Source organism: Camelus dromedarius, chromosome 6, assembly GCF_036321535.1.
Source record: "Camelus dromedarius isolate mCamDro1 chromosome 6, mCamDro1.pat, whole genome shotgun sequence".
NCBI classification, from domain to species: Eukaryota; Metazoa; Chordata; class Mammalia; order Artiodactyla; family Camelidae; genus Camelus; species Camelus dromedarius.
In genome coordinates, this window is record NC_087441.1 from 15799305 (window position 1) to 15824076 (window position 24772).

A 24772-nucleotide genomic window follows, 5' to 3' on the forward strand; every position below is an offset into this window, starting at 1 on the left:
GACAGGTTTTGCCACCAAAAAATTCCAGTTTTCCAAGCCTTTTGGACTTGGGGATTGAGAATACACAATTGTAGGCCTGTGTTCTCGCTACAACTGTTGAAGAATCCTACCGTCCTCGGCTCCCAAGGCCCTAATTCGTGGCTTCTTCCTGTACTTACTCTCTCAGCGTTGGCGCTGGGCCTGTGCCTGAACCTGCTCCCCAGTGTATTTCTCTTACCTATTTTTCCTAAGTTTTTTGTTTGTTCGTTTGTTTGTTTTCCCTTTTTAATGGAGGCAATGGGAATCCAATCCAGGACTTTTTAAATGGAGGTCCTGGGAATCAAATCCAGGACCTCATGCATGCTAAGCATGGGCTCTACCACTGGGCTGTACCCAGACCCTATTGCTCTTACCTTAATGCTCATTGAACCGTGTTCTGCTTGACCCTGTGGTCCCCTCTCCTACTGAGGCTCTGGATGAGGAAGACACTTCTTTCTTCTTGGCTTTGTCTCAACCTCTCCCAATTCCCGAGGCGATCTCTCTTGCCGCAGCTCTGTTCTTCCAAGGGCTGTCCGTCTCCTGTTTAATACGTTCTCAGGAACTATCAAAATTACTCGCAGTGACGTTGGCAGGTGCACTGGTGAGAAGAACAGTCTGCTTCTGGAGATGGAGGAGACATTCCTCGGTCTCATTCAGGTGAGCCTGAGAGCTGCTTGACAATGAATGACGCAGCAAGTCCTCTGGGACAGCACCCCGAGTCTCTCTTCCCCATTCCAGAGGGTCCCAAGAGAAGGAATGTGGGCTCCAACGTCAACAGAACAGCGGAGGGTGACACGTCCAGTGGCTCGGTGGCAGTCAGTGGCAGGTGGTGGCCCTCATAATACTATATGGCCGTGGGGTCATGCAGTCTAGTATTGGTGGAGTACAAAGAGTACGATCGGACATATGGGGCTTTGATTCCTCCTTGTCTCACGTGCCGTGTGACCTTGTGTGAGTTACTTTAAATTCTCTGGGCCTCAGCTATAAAACGGGGCTACCACTACCTACTTGACTAGGGCTATCACTGGGAGTGTGTCAGATCACCTATATGAATGCCCCAATAAATACCCAGTCCTTTCCTTCAGTGCCCCTCCCTAGGCTTTCCCTTACTAGCCTGGGAGACCCCTGAAGGGCAGGAACAGCCTTCTCCTTGTATTTATTCCTAGCATAGGGTCTGGCCCATAGCAGGCATGCAATAAACTACTGAATAAATGAATGAATGAATGCAATTGTTTGTGGGGTTGGTAGCACACCTCTAGTTCCTGCTAAATCTGATATCCACAATTTCAGAAGAGGAAACTAGGGTGAGGATGCCGGAGCCAGAGCTTCATGGTTCAAATAAGCATGCTTCTCTCCCATGTGGTTAAGAGTTAAACTGCACAAGTTCTTCTCCTCAACAATAATGTTGTCTTTTTAAAATGGAACTTTTAATTTTCTAAACAGAGTATGCCATCCTAATAGCTAGTATGAAAAGTCTTTTTGCTATTCAGTGGTCTCATTTAATTCTTAGTACAGTCTATTTGGTAAGTAACATTATTTTCTTCTTATAGCTACAGAAGCAGAGATTTAGATCAATTAAGAAACTTGACCAGAGGGACTTTGCCATTAAGTGGTGGAACTGAGGCCACCCCAGTCTTTTTGAAATCTGAGTTCATAAATGATAGTTATCATTCTTATTAATATAATCTTAACCAATGTATTCTTTTTCTTCTGGTTTTATTGAGATTTAATTTATATACAGCACTGTATATGTTCAAGGTGTACAACATAATGATTTTATTTACATACATCATGAAATGATTACCACAGTAACTTTAGTGAATATCATCTCACATAGATAAACAAAATTAAAGAAATAGAAAATTTTTTCCTTGTGATGAGAACTCTTAGGATTTACTCTCTTAACAAGTTTCATATATAACACACAGCAGTGTTAATTATATTTATCATTGTACTTAAATTGCATCCCTAGTACTTATTTATCTTATAATTGGAAGTTTGTACTTTTGGACTGCCTTCATCTAATTTCCCCTCCCTCCAAAGTGTTGCATTTTTAAAAGATGTCTCAATTTAGGGTAAGATTTGAAGATTTACTACAACTCAATATCTTTTTTACTAATTCTAACTATTAGTAATTAAACCTTCATTTAATCCTGGCACTCCCTTTGGTTCAAGCAGATCATAATGACCAAACTAATTCTGAAATGTTTTGTGGACCTCAAGATTCATCGAGGGATTTACACTGGTCTTGGGAATTAAGATATCTTGGATTTAAAAGCCTGTTTCAGCAGCTGTGTATTTAATTAATCCCCTATTCTCTTGGAATAGAGAAGAAAATAAATGATCCCGATTTATCAATACAGAAATCAATGATGCTGTTTTTGCAGTATTTTCAATGAGCCTCAGTTCCTTATCTGTAAAAGGGGCACTAACAGTATTTGCTGTGTCCATGTGAAACCCAGTGGAAACACCAGGGCTTTCTTAGTAGGTGTGAAAAGCTGCAGCTGCTGGGTGTAACATCGCTGTGACAGACTGCCAAAGGTCCTTTCTGGTGCTAATTTTCCATAATTCCAAGATTGCATGGTCCAGCAGTAAACAAGGATTTTTACTTACAATCTACATTTTTTTTCTTTCTGTCTGATTCTTATTTTTGTTATGTTTGAAAGAAACTTTGGGGGGAAATGCTGTGTGCTTCCTTTTCTTAGAGTACAGTAACCGCCCCCACCCCGCCCCCACTCTAGGTTTGGCTTTCTGAGATTTGTTACCTGTGGTCAACTGCAGTCTGAAAATGTTAAATGGAAAAGTCCAGAAATAAACAACTTATAAATTTTAAACTGTGCACTGCTGTGAGCAGAGTGATGAAATCTTGAGCCTGCCAGCTCCGTCCTGCCCCAGATGTGACGCATCCCTTTGTCCAGCGTATCTCACTCACATTAGTCACTTAGTAGCTGACTAAGTGACTCGGTTATCAAATCCACTACTGTGGTATCATCATGATGTTTGTGTTCAAGTAATCCTTATTTTACTCAAAGGCCCCAAAGTGCGAGAGTAATGATGCCGGCAACTCAGATACGCCAAAGAGTAACCATAAAGTGCTTCCTTTAAGCGAAAGGGTGAAAGTTCTTGACTAAATAAGAAAATCGTTTGCCGAGGTTGCTAAGATCTATGGTAAGAACAAATTTTCTATTTGTGAAATTGTGAAGAAGAAAGAAGAAATTTGTGCTAGTTTTGCTATTGCATCTCAAACTGCAAAAGTTACAGCCAAAGTGGGTGATAAGTGCTTAGTTAAGCTGGAAAAGGCATTAAATTTGTGCAATATTTTGAGACTGAGAGAAACCACATTCACATAACTTATTATAGTTCTGTTGTTATGATTGTTCTATTTTATTATTACCTATTGTTGTTAATCACTTACTGTGCCTAATTTATAAATTAAATTTCAACCTAGGTATGTATGCCTGGGGAAAAAACATGGCATATACCATTGTACCACTATATCTACGAGGGCTTGGTTCCAGGATGCTCGTCTCTTATATAAAATGGTGTAGTATTTGCATATAACCTGTGCACATTCTCACTATACTTTAAATCATCTCTAATTACTTATAAAATCAAATATAATGTAAGTGATATGTAAATAGTTGTTAATACAATATAAATGTTATGTAAATAGCTGCCTGCAGGAGGCAAATTCAAGTTTTGGCTTTTGAAACATCCTGGAATTTTTTTCCCCAAATATTTAAAATCCATGGTTGGTTAAATTCTGTGGCTGAAACCTGAAGATACAGAGGGTCAGTTGTACAGGGTTTGGTACCATCTGTGATTTCAGGCATCCACTGGGGGCCTTGGAACATATTTCCCATGAATACGGAGGGACTACTGTACATTTTTTCTTTTCTGCCTATTATAGGGTAAAGCAAAAGGCAGTCTCCACGAGTAAGCACTGTGACTAGAATCCAGGTTAAGAGAAGGGGAAGATCAGAGAGGAAAGGGAGCTGGAGTTAGAGGCGGCTGGAAGGGCCCTTTCTGGATGAGTGAGGCACACTGGTTGGAAAGCACTTTAGACACTCTGATAGGTAATACGATGCCTTTCTCCCAGAGACGACACTGAGAGTCTCGGTAAAAAATGCTGCTCTAGAGGTTTGGAGGTTAGATGCTTGATACAGCTGACAACAGTGGGGGACAATGTGGGGAGGAAGGATGTGTAAATTCCTCACACTCAGCCTATGTGATCTGATTCTCCTTCCAGGATTCCAGAATATGCATGCACTGAATTTAGCCTGGCCCTGCACACTGCTCCCCAGGAAAAGGAAAATCTCTCTTAATTTCTCTTTTCTGTCCATTCCCTTTTTATTTCTTTCACTAGAACCTTAAACTATTCCTGGAGAGAGGCACGTCATCACACAGATGATTCTACTTCATCTTTTCTGACGATGAGAGGCAGGTGTGCATGATGGGAGCAAGCAGAAACAGCCTTTGATTAATATTTCAGTCGCAGGAGAGGAATTCGGCTACAAGATGAAGGCGTATTAAGAAATAGCTCCCAGACAAATGGACTTTGGGAGTTCATCTTGAATCATCCAACATTCAGATTCACGCTGCATCGAAATTCAGGTGATTTATACAGTCGCATTAGGTTCTATTAGTATTAATGAGAAATATGCATGTATGTCGATACACACATTAGTGGAGACAGACTCCCCAAAGGGTTTTGGCGTTGGGGCAAAAGCTGCTATTATTTGTACCTTCTTCACAATGGAAATAGAATTCTGCCCATTAAATAAGTATTCAATACTCCATGCCCAGCTGAAAAGGGCCCATTCTTAAAGATACAAGTAAAATGGTATTTTATAATTAAAAGCATTGAAGCAAATGGCCACATCTTGTCACCTTTTTTTTTTTTATTATTTGCTATGTAGGATTTATTTTTATTATTAACTGAGTTCAGTCATTGATTGTAGTGGAAGAGAGCAGTTGCCCAGTCCTTTATTCCCATGTCAAAGATGCAGGAATAGGCAAATTTTGGTACTGATTTATACAGAGAGGCATCCCAGAAGTAACATAACAAACTGTCAAAAAGGACAATTTTTCAAATCCACAAAGTAGGAAAAAGCTAAGGCTAGAGCCTGCTCATTTTCTGGTGGGAAGAAGCTTTAAGTCAAATTAGAGGCAATAAGAATTTCAGAATATATTATCATTATATCAGTAATGATGATTTCAGCTGCTAATAAAAGAAGACCCAATTCAAAATGGCTTTAACCTGCTGTTATTTCACAAAGAGTATGTCTAAATTGTTTCAGGGTTAATTTCCCTTTTCTGACTCTGGCCACCCTTCCCCTCCAGCATCTAGCAGGTCGTCTTGTACTTGATAGATGGAAAATGGGTACTATGGTTTCTAGCCTCAGCTGTAGACCTGGTGATGCCAGTGAAGGAAGAAAGATCACCTCCCACGCACCTCTCTTCACGGGAGGAAGGAGAGGCAAGCCCCCTCGTGTCTTTTCTCATAAGGCGCTACCCTCACGCCCCAACTACTTCCCAAAGGCTCCACCTCCAAATACCCTTGAGCATTGAGGATTAGGGTTTCAACACTGGGATTTTTAGAGGAACAAACATGCAGTTCCTTCCAGCAAATTATACTGGCTTTCTGCTACTGACACACTTCCTTTTCAAAATGCAAACTTTCTTTTCTTATTACAAGTTCAAAGAGGGCACATTAAAAGAAAAATTGTGGGTGAAAACAAGTACTGGGGAAGAGCAATATGGTGAAATTCCTTAATGTGGTTTGCAAAGGAGGGAACTTTGAAACACTGATCCAAGGTAAAGGGTCTGCCATAAAGGTCTGTTTTTAGGTAGGACCACCTTATCCTTCAGGGCACCGGGCACAGTGCCGAGGGCCATAATATTTTAGAGATCCATGTTGATGTGTTCATTTCTCTTAAAGAAATTAAAATCAGAAAAAAAAAAAACACACTTTCAAGTCAAATAAATGTTTTAATATATAATATGAATATATTTACCTTTATACCAACACAGTTGTAAAACATAACTTTTAGTATTTTTTAATGAAGGAAGTGGTCCACAAAGCCAAAAGTGCTTGGGGCCCATGAAATCATAACACAGCCCCATTTCCAGGTACACCTGGGAGGCACCCTGAGGCAATGGGACACAGTGGGGCAGCATTCGCTCAACGGCACAACCAGTGGGCAGGGGCAGGGTAGCTGTATTTCAGCAGGAGGGTGTACGTATAAAACAGAATGCAATGGCAGCATCCCGGGCACACCCACCAGCTAAACATGGTGCGAACTGAGGTGCGGGTCAGCAGACCAGGTGCCCAGGGCTCAGCCCAGGCCCACCAGACACCAGGCTTAGGATGGCAGGACTAATCTCCGTTCAAGTGATCACTACCTGCAGGTTAGGATAGGTTCTGAGAGTGGGCAGAGCCGAGCTTTCAAGGGGAAGTTTTTCTGAGCATGGAGGAAAGGCAAGAGTAGTCAAATCACAGGATTCAGGCATCATCCATTAGAAAGACCTATTTGGACTATTTAGCCCTGAAATCACGTTACGGCACACAGGGGCAATCATCTACTTGGCCTCCAAGCTATGATTACAAGAAACACAGAAATGAGAAGCAGATACATACACACACACACACAGGCAGCAGCTCCTAAACACAAAATGTGACCTGGGAATGTTGTCGGATATTCCTTTTGGAAAAGAGAAGATTATGAAACAATTACCTAGTGCACCCTGAAGGGAAAGCCTGGCAAAGTTAAGGCTGACTCCCAGACCTCTTGACAAGGTCTGGGATGACAGAGGTATAAATGCTACTTCAAGCTGGAGAACTGTGGTTAAAGGCCAGGTGTGCGGACCGATCCTATGATATCTTGTGGTTTTCTCTCTTGTTGCCGCCTGGGGAGGATGACATTGATAAATCACCCTATTATAACTTGTGATAAAAGCAGCAGGTACTTAGGGAACTGACCAACAGACACCTGAAAAAGACAAACGGTTGCAGGAAGACGGCCGATACCAGTCGGAAATCAGTGATACCGCTGTGGGAAGAACAGGACAAAGCATTCTGGACAGAGATAATATCCCAGTCTCGCAAATGTCCATCGATTCGGGTCACCTGACAGTCTTTTCGGAAAAAAAGTCTCAATTACTAATAGTATACGTGAAAATACCCTGAAACTATGCTATACCACGCAAATGCAAGGTATTATTATGACTGGACCAACTGAAGTGGAAAATTGAAGCAATTATCTATATGCTTTCATTTTAGGCTCAAGTTCTGGAATATTTGGTTAGGACTTCTTTTTTTTTTTTTTTTTTGGTTAAATAGTCTAGACATTTACTTACTGTGATGTGTGGAATCAGCATAAAGAGTGTTTTGATTTTCTAAAGCCTCCAGTTTTAGGGGGACTGAGAATGACCACGTCATGCTATAAATAAGTCCCGCAGATACTTCTCTGTGAAATTGGGTTATTTCGTACTGTTGATTGTGTTGGTTTCTATAGTGGCAACCAGCACCTAGTCCGCAAATCAATTCCTTCTTAAACCTCAAGGGTTTCTGCAAACCAATGCCGAATGGTCTGGAGAAAGGGCTACCCTCCATTTTCCATTACCTCAGAGTTGGGCCAAGTCGGCCTGAGGGGGAATCATTAACTGCTTCAGTGCCTCCATGTGTCTGATTAACCACAACAACAGCATGTGGTTCACAACGTAGGAAGCCACATGGAGAACCAGGGCCAACCTTCACTGCAATTTCCTCTGGAAGTTGTCAGCAGTCAACATGACCCAAACTGAAACCTACAGTCACCAACAGTTCTAACCAATGCCCGCCATGTCCTCAAGAGAGAATGGCCCCTCGGGGGCCCAGGTTGAGCGGAGGTAGGTTGGGTGGGAGGGACAGAATGAAAGCGGCGAGAAAAGTGAACTTCTGAGATATTAATCATGAAAGGACTGGATTAATGGAAGGAACCCACATGTAGGTCTCTGGTGAATAACTAGAGATGCTGTGGAAACCACATGTGGTAGCCAGCAGTTAGCCCATTTTTACTTCAAGAAAACTCATTCTCGCATTCTGCAGCAGCTGCTACTGTTTGGATTATGAATAGTAATAAGCCATATGGTGTGGCAGAAAGGAATCACACATATTTTCACATGGACAAATATTATCATTCCAATACATAAACACATCAATGTAAGTGTTTTTTCTCCTGGGAGCAATGCGACCCCTGATCTCATTTATAAGGATATGATTCACTCTGGATGCGCAAAAACTCCCTGACATGGTTATTACTGGAACCTGCACTAGTGGTCTATTCAAGTTTTTCGTTCCTTATTTGTAGGAAGAAAGGAATGTAAGGAGGAATGGAAGGAGGGAAAAAAGGGAAGGAAGGAAGGAAGGAAAGAAAGAAAGAAAAGAGAATGGAGAGACAGTCCAAGGAAGGGTCACACACTGTTCCTAGCTCTGCCACCTGGATGGCAGCCCGACTCCAGAACTGTCATAACTGAGAAAGCAGTGTGCTTTCCTGGGGACTGTAACCCACAGACTCAGCAACCAGACCCGGGGGGCAAAGGTGGAAAAGATTTAATCATGTTCTTAGATCCAGTGAAGTCTTCTCCTGATTTTATTTTAAATCTCTCAAGGACAAAGCGTCCATCCCTGACCATGCATTTTCCCTAACAAGTTATCTAGATCTTCCATTTCTAAATGTGTTCTTCTTACTTCTCTCTGTCATTTCATTTTGCTTTAGTCTTCCTTGCCCTGGAACTTCCTTGATAAGCTTTTTCTCCTGAGAATCTACCACTCTCAGTGCTAGTTGTTTTGTAATCAAACCCAAACTCCTTTCCCTTATCTCTCTTCCTGCCAAGTCTTAGTCATTGCCTTGTCTTCCAAGACTTCTCAGTGCCTGGCTTCTCAGGCTCCCGAAGGTGCATGTGTGTCCCAGGAGGGACCAGCCCACTGGACCCAGGGAGGGCGGCCCTGGGGGGATGTTCGCAGGGAAGGATAGGAAGGGTGTGTCTTTGCCATTTAGGTCACAGGGTCACCATGGGCCAGCTCTCTAATAACCTGGAACCAAGGGAAGCCACCGAGAAACGAGACCTGGAGGGAGGATGGGGTGACTGAGAGAGCCACCCTCAGACACACCGCAGTGACGGGCGATGTTAGAATTGCTTCCACGGCAGCAGTTTGTCGGGGGTCCTCTCTCCCAGTACATGGTTCCTACAAGTGAACAAACTGGGATCAATTTACCCAGTGACTTTTTCTCATTCTTGAGAGCACAGATGACACATTATAAAAAATAATGAAATTCAGTATTCGATTGCTCACCCCATACCTCAGGGGCCTTCAGCCCCAGGGCCATCTGTGGCCAGGCCAGCAAGCAGAAATGGATGAATCTTCAGGACGAAGAGAGGAGGAAAGGCAGGGGACTGGAGGATGCATTCAGAATAAAACACCTAGCAGCCCTGCACACTCGCTGCAGACACACCTGCCGCTGCATTCAGCCTCGGGGCCACCAGGCTGTAATCCTTGCTCCAAAACCCATCACCCTCCTCTGCGTGGGCACCTTAATTTGCTGCCTCCACAGGCAGCCCACTCCATCTGTTCTCCCTCACTCTCAGCTGTGTTGGTGTCAATCCACACCTTTTTGACCAATGTCACATCCACTGTCCCCAGGGTATCACTTCCACAGTCCAGCCCTGTAATAGGCTGCAGGAGGTGTCTATGCACCCCGGGGCAGTCTCTTCTCAGGGATAAGCCTTTGGGGTTACTCCCCGTGTCCTGCATGTGATACAGTTTTGAGCTCTAGGCCAGTAGCTCTCAGAGTTGCTGGGGGATGCTGATGCTTCTGGTCCAGGGAGACTAGCAGCATCAATATCCCCCAGCAACTAGCTGTTCGTGGAAACTCTGGGGCCCCATCCTAGATCACTGAATCAGAAACTCTGTGGCATCTGCACAGTGGTGGACCCCGCAATCTGTGTTCAAGCCATTCTCCCAGGAGATTCTGCTGCAGGCTCAGGTTTAGAACCTCTGCTCTCTCCAGTAGCTCCCATCCTCACTTTGCAAAGTGCTTCAGTTCGCCTGCACCCCTCTTAAACTGCGTGCCTCAAACTAAACCTTTACCCACACAATTATCACACTCATTTTAGAGAAATGAAGGGGCATTATGAAGATTAAATTTGGTAATACCCTGAGATGCCTAGCCTAGTTCCTAGCCCTTACTAAATATGTAATGCATGTTAGTAATTATTGTCATCGTTAATCACTGTTTTATATTAATTATATCACATTTTATCAATGTGGTCTGAGACCAAATGAACTATTAATATATGGTAACTTTCTACTGGGGACTCTCAGTGTCAAATCTGTCTAGAGTTTTTGCCTCTCATTTACAACCCACATATTTATGCAGTCAATGGAAATGTAAAACCTGTATTGAAAACAATAGCCTAAGTGGTAGGACTGAAACATCCTCACCGATGTAAGGAAGTCATCTTGTTACATCAGCCAAAAGCGCCACAGGTTTGAGGAGGAGGAAGAAAGGCCCCCAAAGAAAGGGAGCAGTCTCGGAGGTCTGATTCCTTTGTGGGGGGGGGAGTGGAACCAGTGAATGGGGAGATCAAACATTAATTTTAAACGTTCTGATATTTCAAAGAACACAGAGGATCTCCCTTTCCTCCCCATCCTCCAAGTCTAAATGCCCTGCAAAATCTCCACCCATCTTCCATTTCAGTTCAAAGACAATTTCGAATGTTACTATGCGAAAAGCAGAAATGCCAGCCTGTGCTGGCTCTGCATTAAAATTCACTCAATAAAGAATTCTGACTTTCATTAAAATAACAGCCAGAGGAGGGCCAAGAGGTTGACCTTCACGTTGTTCAAGAGCGACACCAATCACCTGGCCCTGGCACGCACATGGACTTCTCGCAAGGATTTCAGCAGGTGTTTTCTGAAAAGCGGCCAGAATCGCAGTGGACAGGAACGCAGCAGAGGTCGCCGAAGCCTCATTAATAATGGTAAGCGGGATGATGGCGGCCCCTCCGGCCTGCCCTGTGCACCGCCCGAGACCACAGCACGGCTGAGTCCATGGGAGGCAGCGTCTGCAGGAGCCTCTAGCCAAGTGCCAATGTCATTTTCACATACTTGAGCCAGAGACTCAAACAGCGCAGGCCAGAGGTCTAAGGGAATGAAGTGAGCTCAGGAGAAGAAAGTGGGCAAGAAAAAACCTGGTGTTGTTTTTTTTTTTAATCGGTAAGTTTCATTTAGAAATTTGGGGTGTTTTCAATACAAATGCTTACAGTGTTATATCATAACTGCCATATTCAAGTTTTTTATTAAGTAAAGAAATTGTAATAAAGGGAGAAAGCTAATTATGAAGCATGTTCCTTCTTGGAATTGTAAGTAGTAAGTGCAATAAAGGAAAATAAAATCACATCAAGGGTCATAGCTGAGAAATACTAGTTCTTTGAATGTCCCCAGATTCCTGTGCTCAGGAGCACCTGTTTAACGGCCCTTTTGACTGATGAGCGCATCCCCACATGCAGGCCGTTGCCTTTCTCCAGTTCGCCAACCTTTGGGGTCCTGTATTCAGGGAACACAGGTGCAACCCCGACAGGGAGGGAAAGAGGGTCCAGGAGTCACAGCAAAGCTCAGTTCTAATCCCTGTACTGCTATCAACCTCTTGGGTAATATTGGAAAAATTATTTAACTCTCTGTGCCTCAGTTTCTCTTTCTGTAAAATGAGAGATTGGTTAGATCAGGGGTCATAAACGCAAATGTCCATAAGTCCTGATCAGAACTTAAAAGGTAGGGAAGGAGGAAGATGTGGGCTCCATCCACAGGGGAAAACAGTTCTCAGCTCCAGCTGAGTTATTGTCATATTTTTTTTTCTATTGGAGTATAGTTGATTTACAATATCGTGTTAGTTTCTGGGATACAGCATAAGGATTCAGTTACACATATATGTATATATTCCTTTTCATTGTAGGTTATTGCAAGATATTGAATGCAGTTCCCTGTGCTATACAGTAGGACCATGTCGTTTATCTATTTTATATATGGTAGTTTGTATCTGCCATATCTTTTGATTCCTTTTCAAGGAAATATGTTTCTGGATTGCTATGTCAAGTCTTCCAAATTTTAAATGTTGACTTAAAGATTAAGAGGAAAAACTACTAAAAGCTGCGCTGCAGGTGAACTGGAACACATCTACAGTCTCTTAAAGTTCTCCACCTTCAGTGATTCAAACTTACCCTTGAAACCTATCTAAGCCTTGTCGGTCTAAACAAGCAACCCCTTGATTTTCTCCATTTGTGTATTTGTTGTGATAACTTGTCTCCCCTTTCAAACTACCAAGTGAATGGTGTACCTCTTTTTTGCAAAGACAGAAGAGAGTTCAAGTCAAATACAGTACATGTATGCATGGCAGAGTCGATCATCTAAAGCAAAGGATGCTGCCAGGTAACCCGACTTCAGGGGTAGACTGATGTGAATAAAACCAGAAGGGAGAAGACGTGCGGTGCCAACAAACTAGAAATAAACTAAGACAGTGAATATGAACGATAAAAAATGCTTCATAGACAGCAACCAGTCGCTAAGGAGGAGAACTTGGGAAATTTATCCACAATGTCATGAAACCAGCTGTGAGAGAGGAGGTGCCTTGAAGGGGCAAAATGTTCCAGGTGGCAAGACTGTTGCCCAGAAGAGAAATTTTGGCCTGAGCTCTTAGGATGGGCACTGGTGCCTGGAGAATTTTCTAGAAAATATTTGGTTAACTCAAGGAACAGGGAAGGAAGTATGAGAAAGGTTTGTTGGCCTTAAGAGTAGATCTAAGGAGAAGAATTAGGCTTCTCCTTTATCCTGAGCAAAGACAGAGTACATTTACCTACACAAGGGAGTCATAATTTCTTTTATATATATATATATATATATATTATTGAAGTATAGTCAGTTTACAATGTTGTGTCAATTTCTGGTGCATAATTTCTAACTTGATGAAGTTTACACCCAACCGAATCCCATTCATCAACTAGTATTTCATATTTCCCCTTAGAAATACACTTTTTTCTCCCTGTTCAACTTGTACCTCTCTGGTCTGGGACCACTGTCATTTCGTGTTTAGGTCTTACAACAGCAGTTTCTAATGGACCTCCAGAATCTTCAGAATCCAATGTACCCAGACAGACTAATTTTCCTTGAACACTGCTTTTATCCTGCCTTTCAATGGTTCCCATACCTTCCATGGCTCCCAAGTCTTAACTCCCCTGCTTGGCCTTCAGGGCTCTCTGGGGTGGTCTGCTCTGCTTTCTCTCTCCCCAGCCCCTCAGCGGCACTTCCTGCTAAACCACCCAGGACCGTCCCAGCGCCAGTGGAGTTTCTGCATCCCAGCATCTCCTCAACACCGTCCCCTTCACCCAGATGCCGATCCCTCTCCTTTTAAGATCCTACTCATCCTTCTCCCTCTATTTCCTTCATGAAACCTTCTCCACCTTCCCTGACTTCAGAATCACCATTCCATTTAATGTCGGAACCATGCACTCTGAGAGGCATTTATATGTTACTTTGTTCTCTAATTGTTTCATGGATGTATATCTTGCTTCTATATATTTTCACCTACGTGAGTCAAGAGCATGTCTTCTTCCTCTGCATTTTCTGAAGAAACAGCAGAGGAAGTACAGAAGCCGGACTCAGTGAGCCCTTGTCTGAGGCTTCATTCAGATGAACACATTTGGAGATGGCGGATAAGGGCAAACGAGGATTTTAGGCTTGAAAGAAGAAAGATGGCTTGGTTCTCCTGTGTGGTGACACACAGCAGTATATAGCCAGTTACCACTGTCTACTTCCCCCAAATAAATGTGCGTGTACATCACGCCCACTGCTGACTGCATCCTCATATTGAATTTAATCCATCCTTGTTGAAGTTGACCTGTATAGCCATTGTGCTAAGTTGTGTGCAGGGCAGGGACCTGATCTACCAACTGTCCTTGAACAGCACACAACCTCAGGGATTTGAAGCCGCACTTGGAGGCAACCTCCTGAATTTGAACTTGCAGGGGCCACTATTACCCTCTTTGAGAGAAGCATTATCCAGTTATGTTCAGCATGGAAGTGAATTTCTATGTGACATAAGCAGCCTGCAAGAACAAAGACATGCAAACACTCAAAAGCACTAAGAACAAAGGACAACTAGGGAATTATCAATGGAGGAACTACTCTGGTCCTCCAGGCAGAGAAGGCTGAATGTTCAACGTTATGTATGAAGTTGCCAGCTTATGATGGCAGAGGCTTGTATTTCTCACTCCCACACTGCTCAGTATCCAGAGAGCTCCAAACCCATCATTAAATCTCTGTGTCTCACCATCTATGCAGTTAAGATAACACCCTGTTGACCACAAGAGAGGTTGGGTACATTAATTATGATAGAGAGACAGTGTGAAAACACACCAGGTGCTCCAACTCCATTTCTGTTGATGCACACAGCCATTGGATGATAATGAATTTCAGTCCCTCCTGCCCTGGGCTGTGTCTGTCCCTGGGTGTCTGAGTTGGCAAAGCCCGGGAGGGACTGTTGAGCTGCTACCAGCAAACTAAGGCAGTCTTGGGGGCCGCTGGCCTGGAGGTAGGTGGCCACCTGCCTGCCAAGGGAACTGGTGATGACATGTAATGGCAGAGATGGAGTTAGGGGCTGAAGAGCTTCCAAAAGAGAGAGAATTTTCAAAGTAGCAGTTGGAGTAATCAAGGTTGAACAGAACAATAGGCGAGCTTGAATTTGCATGATAGGTGTTTACCTTACAATTCCGATGTTCTCTCAAGACCATATCTTACCTGGGAATCTCCCTGTGCAAGGGAAGGGGTGGGGGGTCTGAGTGGAGGTGACCAGCACCTGCATCTCAACCCTTTGTGTACTTCTGAGCTCCAGCCTCTGCCTGGGCCCCTCAGGCTGTCTGAGGACCCTGGAGCCAATCAGAGCTTGCTGCTATATGCTCCCAGCCCCCTGGAGCACAGATATTCCTTCCTACCCTGGGGGCATGCCGGACAAAGCCCTTTTTACTTTTCTGTAGTTTGTCAAAATGAGCTCCTTTATTAGGACATTTAAAAAATCTAAATATTATAACAGCATAGAAATGGTTCAGTCTCCAGAATACAGCTGATTGATCTGCTTGCTAAGTGAATGACTTGGGTAAAGAAAGGGAGTCGTAGCAAAAGGTTGAATATCCATCTGAAAATCGTGCCTTTTCGTTGTGTTTGGAAGCAGTATAGTATTTTTTACCCTTCTTTCTCTAAAAGTATACAACATGGCTTACCAGCTGAGATATAGTATTAAAACCTAAGACACCAGCCACGATGAATATTCTTTAAACAACAGAAGTGATGATTCTAGGAACCAATGATTTAATTTGTTCTTGGAGTCAACTTCATGTCATAAAAGAAGGTAAGAAAGGTCATTTGCCAGGTCATTCGCCAGGGGCGGGCGTGGGGGGTGTCATGATGCTGACACTGGAAGAGAATTTGTTACTCCAATCTAAAAATCACCCACGTTTGCGACAGAACCTTCTATTTCCAGTGAAGTTCAAATTCACATTAGAAAGGAGGAAACAGAATGGAAAGTTATACTATGGAAAGCAAGATACACTAACTGAAAAAGCACTGCGGTGGGGGTTGGGGTCCATGATCGCGTAGCCCACCTCTGGGTTAATCCAAGTAGGGGAACTTCAGTTTACTCAACTGTAACATGAGATGATCAGCCTGGGAATCTGTGTCGTGCTATGCAGCTTTCAGGACGTGACCAGTTCATCTGAAGTAAACTCAGTAGTTGTCAGTAACATAAAAGGAAATAGCAGGTCTGAATACGCCCAGTTCAAAAATCATAAAACTGAGCTTTAGATGTTAGTATGCTCCTTTATCATGTTCTTCTCATCAGAGTATTTATTATGATCGTTGCATAGATACATACAGATACCCGTGTATTTATATACTCTTTAAAGAGGTGCATTTAAAAACAATCCAAAGTAACAATCCAACCCAGAGTTCCAAGAAACGCTTCATCTGCGTTAAAAGCCTGGTTCAATGTTACAAACCCTTCTGTCAGCGAGTCATGTTGCTTCAATAAGGTCATGTCTTGCGTGCCCACAAGCTCTCCAGTGCGGTTCATCAATAAAATTAGAAAAATGTACACCCAAACAATCCATCCGAAGTCATTTATCACTAATATCATTTGCTGTGTAGAAGGCATGTTTCACTTTAAAATAATAGGCAAGACTACAGTCCTTTGATTATAAATTCCCCTTTCATCTTAATTTTATGAAAAGCCACCAGGAAAATGCCCCGCATGGCGCCCTTGATATTTAAACACTTCGTTCCACTTACCATTAGTCTGCTCCAAAACTCAGCCTCCCTTGCAAAACGCTCCATATTGAAGGGATAAATTTCCTGTTCTGCCTTGTCAAATGTGTCACTTGGGCTGCTCGAGTGACTGAGCACAGGGCAGCAAACATTTCAGCCGAGCTGCTTTCACCACATTGACGGTTTGCATTCTCTCATAGCTGGGAGTCTTGGGAGAAATGAAATTTACATACGTTGGGGTGAGATGGGCGCGGGCATTTCCCGTACTTATGATTCAAAGCCGAGTTATGTTTCATTTAGGGAGATAATAATATAACTCAGAGAAGAAAAGTATCCCCTCGCATTACTGCCACTTAAGACATGACAACTCCTACTGCCTTGTGCCAATGCACCACACCCCAGCCTCTGTGCCAAGAACAACCCTACACTGGGTGGTGCCGCCGTTTTCTGGCATTTTTTTTTCATGGTAGACTCTAGTAATTATAAAGCTCTCAGCTCCCTTGAAGGTGTGCACAGTAACACGAGAATAGACACCAGGAATGCAAGTATAAGGTTTGCAAGGTCAGGGAGACGACTTTTGGCATTCTTGTGGGCGAAATTAACCAAAGTCGATTAGTACATGATTCATCCTGTGTGTGCTCTGTTAGAACAGGTAAAATATGATTTTTAAACAGCTGCATAAAGATATATGTGCTTATAACAGTCTCTCTTTCTTACGAGAGACTGGAAAAGAAATAACTTCGTCAAAATGGCCCAGAGAATTGGATCTGTGGTTATCTTTGTAGGCATAACTCAGATACGTGACACCCCCGTTTTCATTAGTTCTGACTGCTCTCATGGTCACTCAACAGAAATATACGTGTAAATAGAGAAGTTTAACACTGCTCACCCACCATTCTTGCAGGCTGAAAAAAGGAAAAGCAGAGTCTAGATAAAGCCTGACGGCAGAAACGTGGAAGAATTGAAGTGATTTCTGTGGTCATATGACCTTTATATGTTCCACGAACATTTCTTGGATCTAATGAAGTTGTCAAAGCTTATGATGAAAAGCAAAACTCCAATGCACAAACTGCATATCCTTTGATAAACCTTCCCCTGAGTGTTCTAACAACACTCCCTTCTTCTGCCAGTTTCTAATTACACAGGACTTAATGAGCAGTGGCCCTTTTCAGTAAAACCTAACTGTGGTCAACCGCTGAGCCTTCCTTCCAAAGCCTGGGGTGGAAAATCAGAAGCCAGCATCGTGCTGTTCCAACACGAAACGTTACCACTTTGAAAGTTACTCTCTTGCAGGGAGGTTTTCCCCTCCTCAGTTTAATATGGGTCGGGCTTTCTAAAATGCTTAGTTTTATAGAATTTTACCCTAGAAAGCAGTTATTTATGTCTGATACATTTTCTCCATTTCCTCATGCCCCAAACTACTGTCAACCACATCAGGTTAACTGCTTAAATATACTGAAAAAAATATTGACACACCAAGAGATCTGGGGAAATGAAAAGTTGGCCAAGGAATAGTAAATTTTCAAGAGGAAAGAGATGATATTTTTGAGGGGGGAGTAATATTTCAAAGCATTTGTTTACTTTTCTTCTCTGGAAGCCCCAGGGAGGGCTGCACTTAGTGTAACTGCTGCATGAACCACTGCGCCCCGTCAGAACCTGTTTTGCGGGTCCAGCCTTAGAGCCGAGTCCATCTCTAACTGCTGGTGTTTGCAGCTGGGGTGAGTCATTTGAACTCTGGGCAACTTTTCCAAACATGTGAAGCATCTCTTTTGCTCTGGTGGGAAGCCTTCTGGGAGTCTTCTTCCCCACTGGTGATGGTGAAATCTGATGTTCCATCTGCTAACTATTCATTTTGCTGAGTGAGGGTGGGTGTATGTTTACGGAATATATACACTTGTGAAAAACAACATACAAACCCATGCTTCTAAATTAGGTCATATTTAAAAAAAACTCCTGGGCATCTTGACACTTAAAGGAATCCATGGCACATCCACTTATAAGAGGGGAAGCAACTTTTGCTTTAAAACCATCTGCCACATTCATGTTTTACAAGTGTGAGGTTTTATAGGCTGTATTTTCTTGAATTGAGGGACACAAGTTCAGCCTGTTTGGCCCATGACCGACTCAACTAATGTCATTGGCACACAAAACTGACTCTGCAGGCATGTTTTGGTCATTTTCTTTAGAGAGCTGTTAGGAGAGTCTCCTTGAGTATTAGTGACATTTAGTCATTTGCTAACAATGCACAAGAAAAAGAGGATGTGAAATTGGTTTCCGTTTTCCCACAAATTAAACTGATATAAAGGGCAATCTGTACCAGGGTGAACCAGTGGTGCCTTGAAAATAAACCTTCAACTCCCCCTACCCCCCACTCTTGTCCCCCCACCCCTACCCAACACCCTTGCACAAACACAGGCAGTGGAGGACCCTATGTCGCCTTCTCTTTGTGAAACGTTCACTTCACATCGTCTGGAAGAAAAGGTCAGACTGCCCTGTGGAGTGCAGCGCCATGTTTCATGCTACCACACACACTAATCACAGTATTTGGAGGTTTGAAGTTAGGGTTATTTCCCCTTTTACTCTCTGCATCTTTCCTCTTTTCCTCTCTGCCTCTGAGCCTCACTGCCTTAGTGGGGTAGAAGCCAGACCCAGCTGTAAGATTTCCTTGCTTTTGTTTTCTAAGGGTCTAATCCCAAATAGAACATAGAGTTTGAAGGAAGGAGCAGAATGTCTTTGAAAAACAGGTCCCAGGGAAGGGTGGCTCCGCCCAGGGAGGAAGAGTTATGGTGTGCCCACTGAGCAGAGGCTGTAGGACTGGGGATCACAGCTTCCACAGTGACCCTCATGCCTCAAGACGGAGCAGCAGAGAACTGCTGGATGTCCAGGGAGCCCTGGGGGCTCGGGCCGTGGGGCGTCGGTGAGACCAGGACAGACCCCAGAGCCAAGGCCCCTCGCCTATCTGGACATCGTGTTCCCCTCCCTGAATCTGGTGAAATCCTGGGAAGGAGAGGAGAGCCCCACAATGACAAAAAGGAAGTATAGCTGGGGACTCAAGTTGCTTGAAAGGAGGGATAAGTCAAATTGCATTTAGTCCTCCCTGGAGTTTGAGGACAAGGATTTGTATCAAGTACTCATTCCGATGCCGAGAACTCAGGTGAGGACTGGAAGGTCTGCTGTATTTTTCTAGGTGAGCAGGTGGAATCAGGTCTCTAGTGTCACAACTAGAGAACTAGGCAGCGCCGTGTGTAACTGTACCCCTGGACCCAAGGCCATGCCTCTGCTCCTCGGGTATCACCTTGACCCTCACCGTCGGGATCCAGGGTGGGACGTTTCCTGCTGCTGTTTCCTGACTCTGCAGAGCTAAGTGGCACCAGTTGAAACAACAGATGGTGAGATTTCTGAATTAGAAGCTGTTATTGTGTTCATTGTGATTTTAGCTTTTGGACCATCGTAGACAGAAAGCACATCTTTACCAAATAAAATTCTATGGCAGAGAAAAAGACCCGTTTAGGATCAATTATCAAAGGCCCCATAAGGCTACTGAGCAGGGCATTCTCACCCCATAATTCGATCTGGCCTTTCTCTTCCAGTGGTAAGTGGAGCATTTCCTGAAATTTATTGTACATACCGCCTATGTCTGCTACCAAGTAGTTTCTGGGATTTTTGACAGATGCAATTAAAAAAAAAAAAAGCCTTGCCAATGGGTTGGAATGTATCTGACAACATCAAACAAGATATTCCTCACTCTTCCCCGGATGATCCGTAGAAGCGTGAACAGAGGAAACACACCAAACCTTCTAAGCCGAGGGTGATAGAAAACAGTAACTCCCTCCTCCAGGAAGCCCCCCAGGCATGGACTAGGGAGGCCGCCTGTGTCCCCAGAAGGAAGGTGCACAGAATACAAGGACAAGAGAGGAGGGGGAGTGAATGGCCTGTGTTGTGGGTGGGTACTAAACTGTGTGCTGAGACCGCGTCCTCATTTTAATAGGCTCTTTCCACAAGCAGTGCAAGGACACGGTCACTGTCAAGTTGCTGAGATCGGCTGCATCTTGTCCTGCATCGGGCTGCGGCTGGGGACACTGCAGGATCCCCAGCTGCACAGAAAGGTGCTCCATTTTCTTGTCTCTGTCAGTAGGAGATGGAGAGGGAGGCCAGGAAACAGCCAGCAGTAGGAGGCAAGACCCTCTCCCCACTGAGCAAACAGCAAAAGCACAGGCAGAGGCCTGAAGGCAGGCCTATTTTCTATGCAACCTGTGTTGGGCATTGGCCAGGAAGGGTCTGTGAAGGAAGAGGAGAAAGGAGAGGAATATTTATGTGCTGTACATGTATCTTGCTTCCTCTGCAGCTTAAAGATTGATTTAGACCTAACCAACCTGGTGGGAGTGTGTGAATCTTCCCTGGACAGAAATCTAGACATCAGGTCCAATTTAGAGTACATTTAAGGCAACCCTGCAGGTTCTAATCTGATCTCAGGATCAGAGTGAATTCTAGCCTGGGAATAACAAGTGCCCGAAGAGGTCCTTGCTATTGCTGAGAAGAGGGGAAAAGAGGGAAAGATTTTGAACGAAATTTACCAAACACACATGGCATGTGCCTAGCACTTTACAGATGTTAGCATTTCATTATCTTCATAATCCTGTGAGGCCGATATTATCTTTATTTTGCTGAAGAGGAAACTGAGGTTCAGAGAGTTACCCGGATTCCCCATGGTCATTCAGTTGACAGTCGTAATAGTGAAATTAGTGGAGATGGTTGAAGACTACAACCTCTCTATGTGCTGGGAGTTTTACAGACTTATTTCATTTAATTGCTTGACAACCAAGCAAAGTCTCACTCCAATTTTACCAGTTGAGAATCTCAGAATGTTTCAATAACATGACCAAGGTCATTCAGATATCAAATCAGCACTTAAATCTAGGCTGACTTGCTTCAAAGTTCACGCCCTTTCCATTATACCATGCTGCTCTTTTTAAGTTGTAAACAACCACATTGTTTTCATAAAGAGAAGGTAAAAAAAATGTTTAAACAGAGAACACCTAAGGGGGCCTTGGATAAAATGTTGGTAAAAGTTGCTGTGAGCTAGATACAGCAAAGGCCTACCTCTAGGTTCGAAAGCCTAACTGATTTGTTTTATATAAACACAGAAACTGTGCCATAGATAAATAAACACTGATTGGCAATAATTGAAAGCCAGAAAAGAACAGACAGCCTGTACTATCCAGCTAGTATTTCTTTACTTATTAATTCAGATTTCTTTATATCTTGCTCTCAACTGTATCTCATTGTTTAAAATATCAAAATCAGTAATAGAATCATTTAAAAATTGGAAAAGGGTAATTAAGAAGGAACTCTCAGTTATTCATGCCTAGACAGAGTACCAGGACACGGAGCCATGGGCACCAGGCCCGTCTATGGCAATTTACCTAAACCACAGATACAGTGTCTAGTGCAGAATAAGTTTCTGGAACGTCACACCCCAGGCCTCCATGTAGGTGATGCCCCCTGACAGACAGGGCAGCCCTGAGCCCGCCTCCTGGGCCACTCCTGCCAGGCGTGGACGTGCTAGTGTCTGTCCCTGGTCGCAGTCCCTTGGGCACCTCTCCCTGCTATCTTGTTCTCTCTCCTTATTCCCTCCCTTAAAGGAAAAGGGAAAAAAGTCATCATAAAAGAAGTCACCTTTTGTTTAGAAAGCATTTTTTTCCCCCGATGCTCTCAAAATATTTTTCTGGAATTAAATCTACCCATATGAAAAGTCAAGCAAAATGCAGTATCTTGCATGTAGTGAGAGGATCTAAATTTCTTGGCAATAGTTGCTTAATAGATTAACACTAAATTTATGACCCTTAGAAATTATAGAGAATCTTACAGTGTACAATTGGGTCTCGTTTTGTGTTGCTACAATCCTCTTGCTTTTGCATTACATGCTAATCCCATTTCTGATGGAGGAAGACAGGGATGGCCAGGATTTGGAATCTCCAGTTCCCTCCTAACTCTTGGCAGTGTAGGTATCTTGTCTTTCCCGGAACCTCCTCATAACACATTTAAGGCAAAAGAATAGCTGGTTTTATCCCAATTCCTGGTGTATTTTCATAGGCTATTACTTAAAGTTTCAACATATTTGAGCCACAAAGGCATCATTTACCCCTCTGGCGAAGTCTGCACCAAAATCAGGCTTTGGTATGTGCCAGAATAACTCTGTCATATGCTTCCTTTTCTCTGAGCTCCTCTCTGATTCCTGTTTGGCCTTTTACTATTTAGTGAGTGTTAATGTACCCTATGGACGTTATGAAATACATATTGCAGAGACAATTAAGATGGAGTAGGTGGGGGTAAAGTCAAACCATAAAAATTAGAAGCCCTCAAATTGGTCAGCTTGTCACTGCCAAAGGTCCTTCTCCAGGGGGAACAGTTTCTTCCATCAGATGTTAGTGTCCATCATCAGAAAGTTCTAATTAGTAGTACAAATTTCTTGAATATGTTGATTTCAAATCCACACCGGGCAATATTCAAGGGAAGGCATGGCTTTTTTGGTAGTTAAAATAAAAGTCAAGCAAGCCAGTAAGAGGATGTGCAATCTCCAACACTATTAAGCCCAGTTGAGTAAACTCAGTCATTGTCTGGAAAGCATTCATTCATGGGTATAAAACCTGAGTTCTCTTAGAAAGAGACCCATGTCTTTTTCCCATATAAGGTGCAAGGGGCTATTTAAAAGGATGTGGCAAGTCCAGTCCTATTTGGAGGCAAGAGAAGGCAGGGAATGGCTTACTGAAACTGGGCCTGTGACGCTGTTGTAAGACCATCTAAGACCAGGTTGGAGCTCCGTGGCCCCGGAGCTAATGCTGTTTTCAGCCGCTCCCTGGGCCTCCTGTGGAGGCTGGGGTGGATCTGGGATATCGCAGCAGCACCTGCAGCCACCTGACAAGGGAGGTGACAGGAGTGCCTCAGCCTGCGTGTCAACAGCAGAACACCAGTTCTGGCCCTAACGAGCTGAACTCCCACGAGGAGGCACCGCCAGCTTCTTCCAAACTCAGTAACCAGCATCTACCAAGACTCATCCTCTGTCTCCTCAAGAGTGATTCCACACTCCTCCCTCACCCCCATCTAGAAAACACCAAAAAATTCAATTACACTTTTTCTCAAATACTAGAAAAAAACATAAGAAGTAAGCCATTTCTATGCAACGAGCATAAAATTCCTCTATATTGATTTCCCAGAAAACCAGGGCTTTGAGTAACCCGAATGTTGACCAATTCATGTTCTTTTAAGCATAACCCGAGCAAAGAGTTGATAATGTTCTCAGGTCTTCTAAGTTCAAAGGACTCATTTTGGTTGAAGAAACACAAGGGTTACATAAAAATGTTGTAGGTCAAGTGTTGGCCATGCCCTTACTTTCTGGATATGTTAAAACACAGTGAAACCAAACTGAATGAGTTACACAGAACAGAAGCAATCTGATGTCTCATGACCCAGGTACTTCTACCATGCCCACAATACTTACAAAGGGAAGCAAATTGAATAGGTTTTCCTAATAGGAGTACGTACTTGGAGCCACGCTTGAGAACAAAAAGAGAAAACATAGTTTACCTTCATAGGGTATACTTTTCTTTTGTACCATCGAACAATGCAGCTACCAATGCTTAAAATTAGTTTAAATGATTACATTTCAGTTCGCTTTTTGGTAAGCATCACTGTAGACCTTCTTAGGTGGTCCTTCAGATTTCAAAATAAAGATTTCTCCTATAAATGTCAACTCCTGGTGTCACTCAGCAGATGACTGACAGTGCAACACACACTTAATGCTTTCAGATCTTTAAATCGTGTGCAATGAAGAGTTTCCTAGCCAGTGGAGCCAAGCATAAAGGTCCTCTTAGCAGGGAACCGGTCCCCAGGGAACACGCACAAATGGTTCCTCTTGGTGCACACGCCAGCTCTCCCGCCATCTGCACAGGAGCAGGGCCCTGACCCTTACCACCACACAGGCTCATCAAGATGTTTCTCTAGGGTTTGGGCCGAAGGGAGACTGGTTTAATTTGTGTCCGTAGCTATCTGCTTCTTGTAAGCCAAGCAGCCATTATAGCTCAATAACATAGAATGTGGGTGGACAGCTTCATAACCAGGCACGTGGCCTCCCACTCATGGATGATCACATGTGGGGCCAGCCTGGTTCCTGGAGCACCAACCAGGTGCCTGCCCCTCACAGTCTAAGGCAGAAAGATGCCTCAGGAATTTGGATGTTTGCTTCATAAGGCACCAGCACAGGGCAATTTATAAGAAAAGCAATTTCCCACAGAGGGGAAAGAAGGACACGTTTATCACTGATGATGGGGAAAGAAAACTCCGTGTTCTCGTTCTTTCATAGTCAGTGTGCGGAGATGAATACAGGCTGAGTGGCACCGAAGGGGC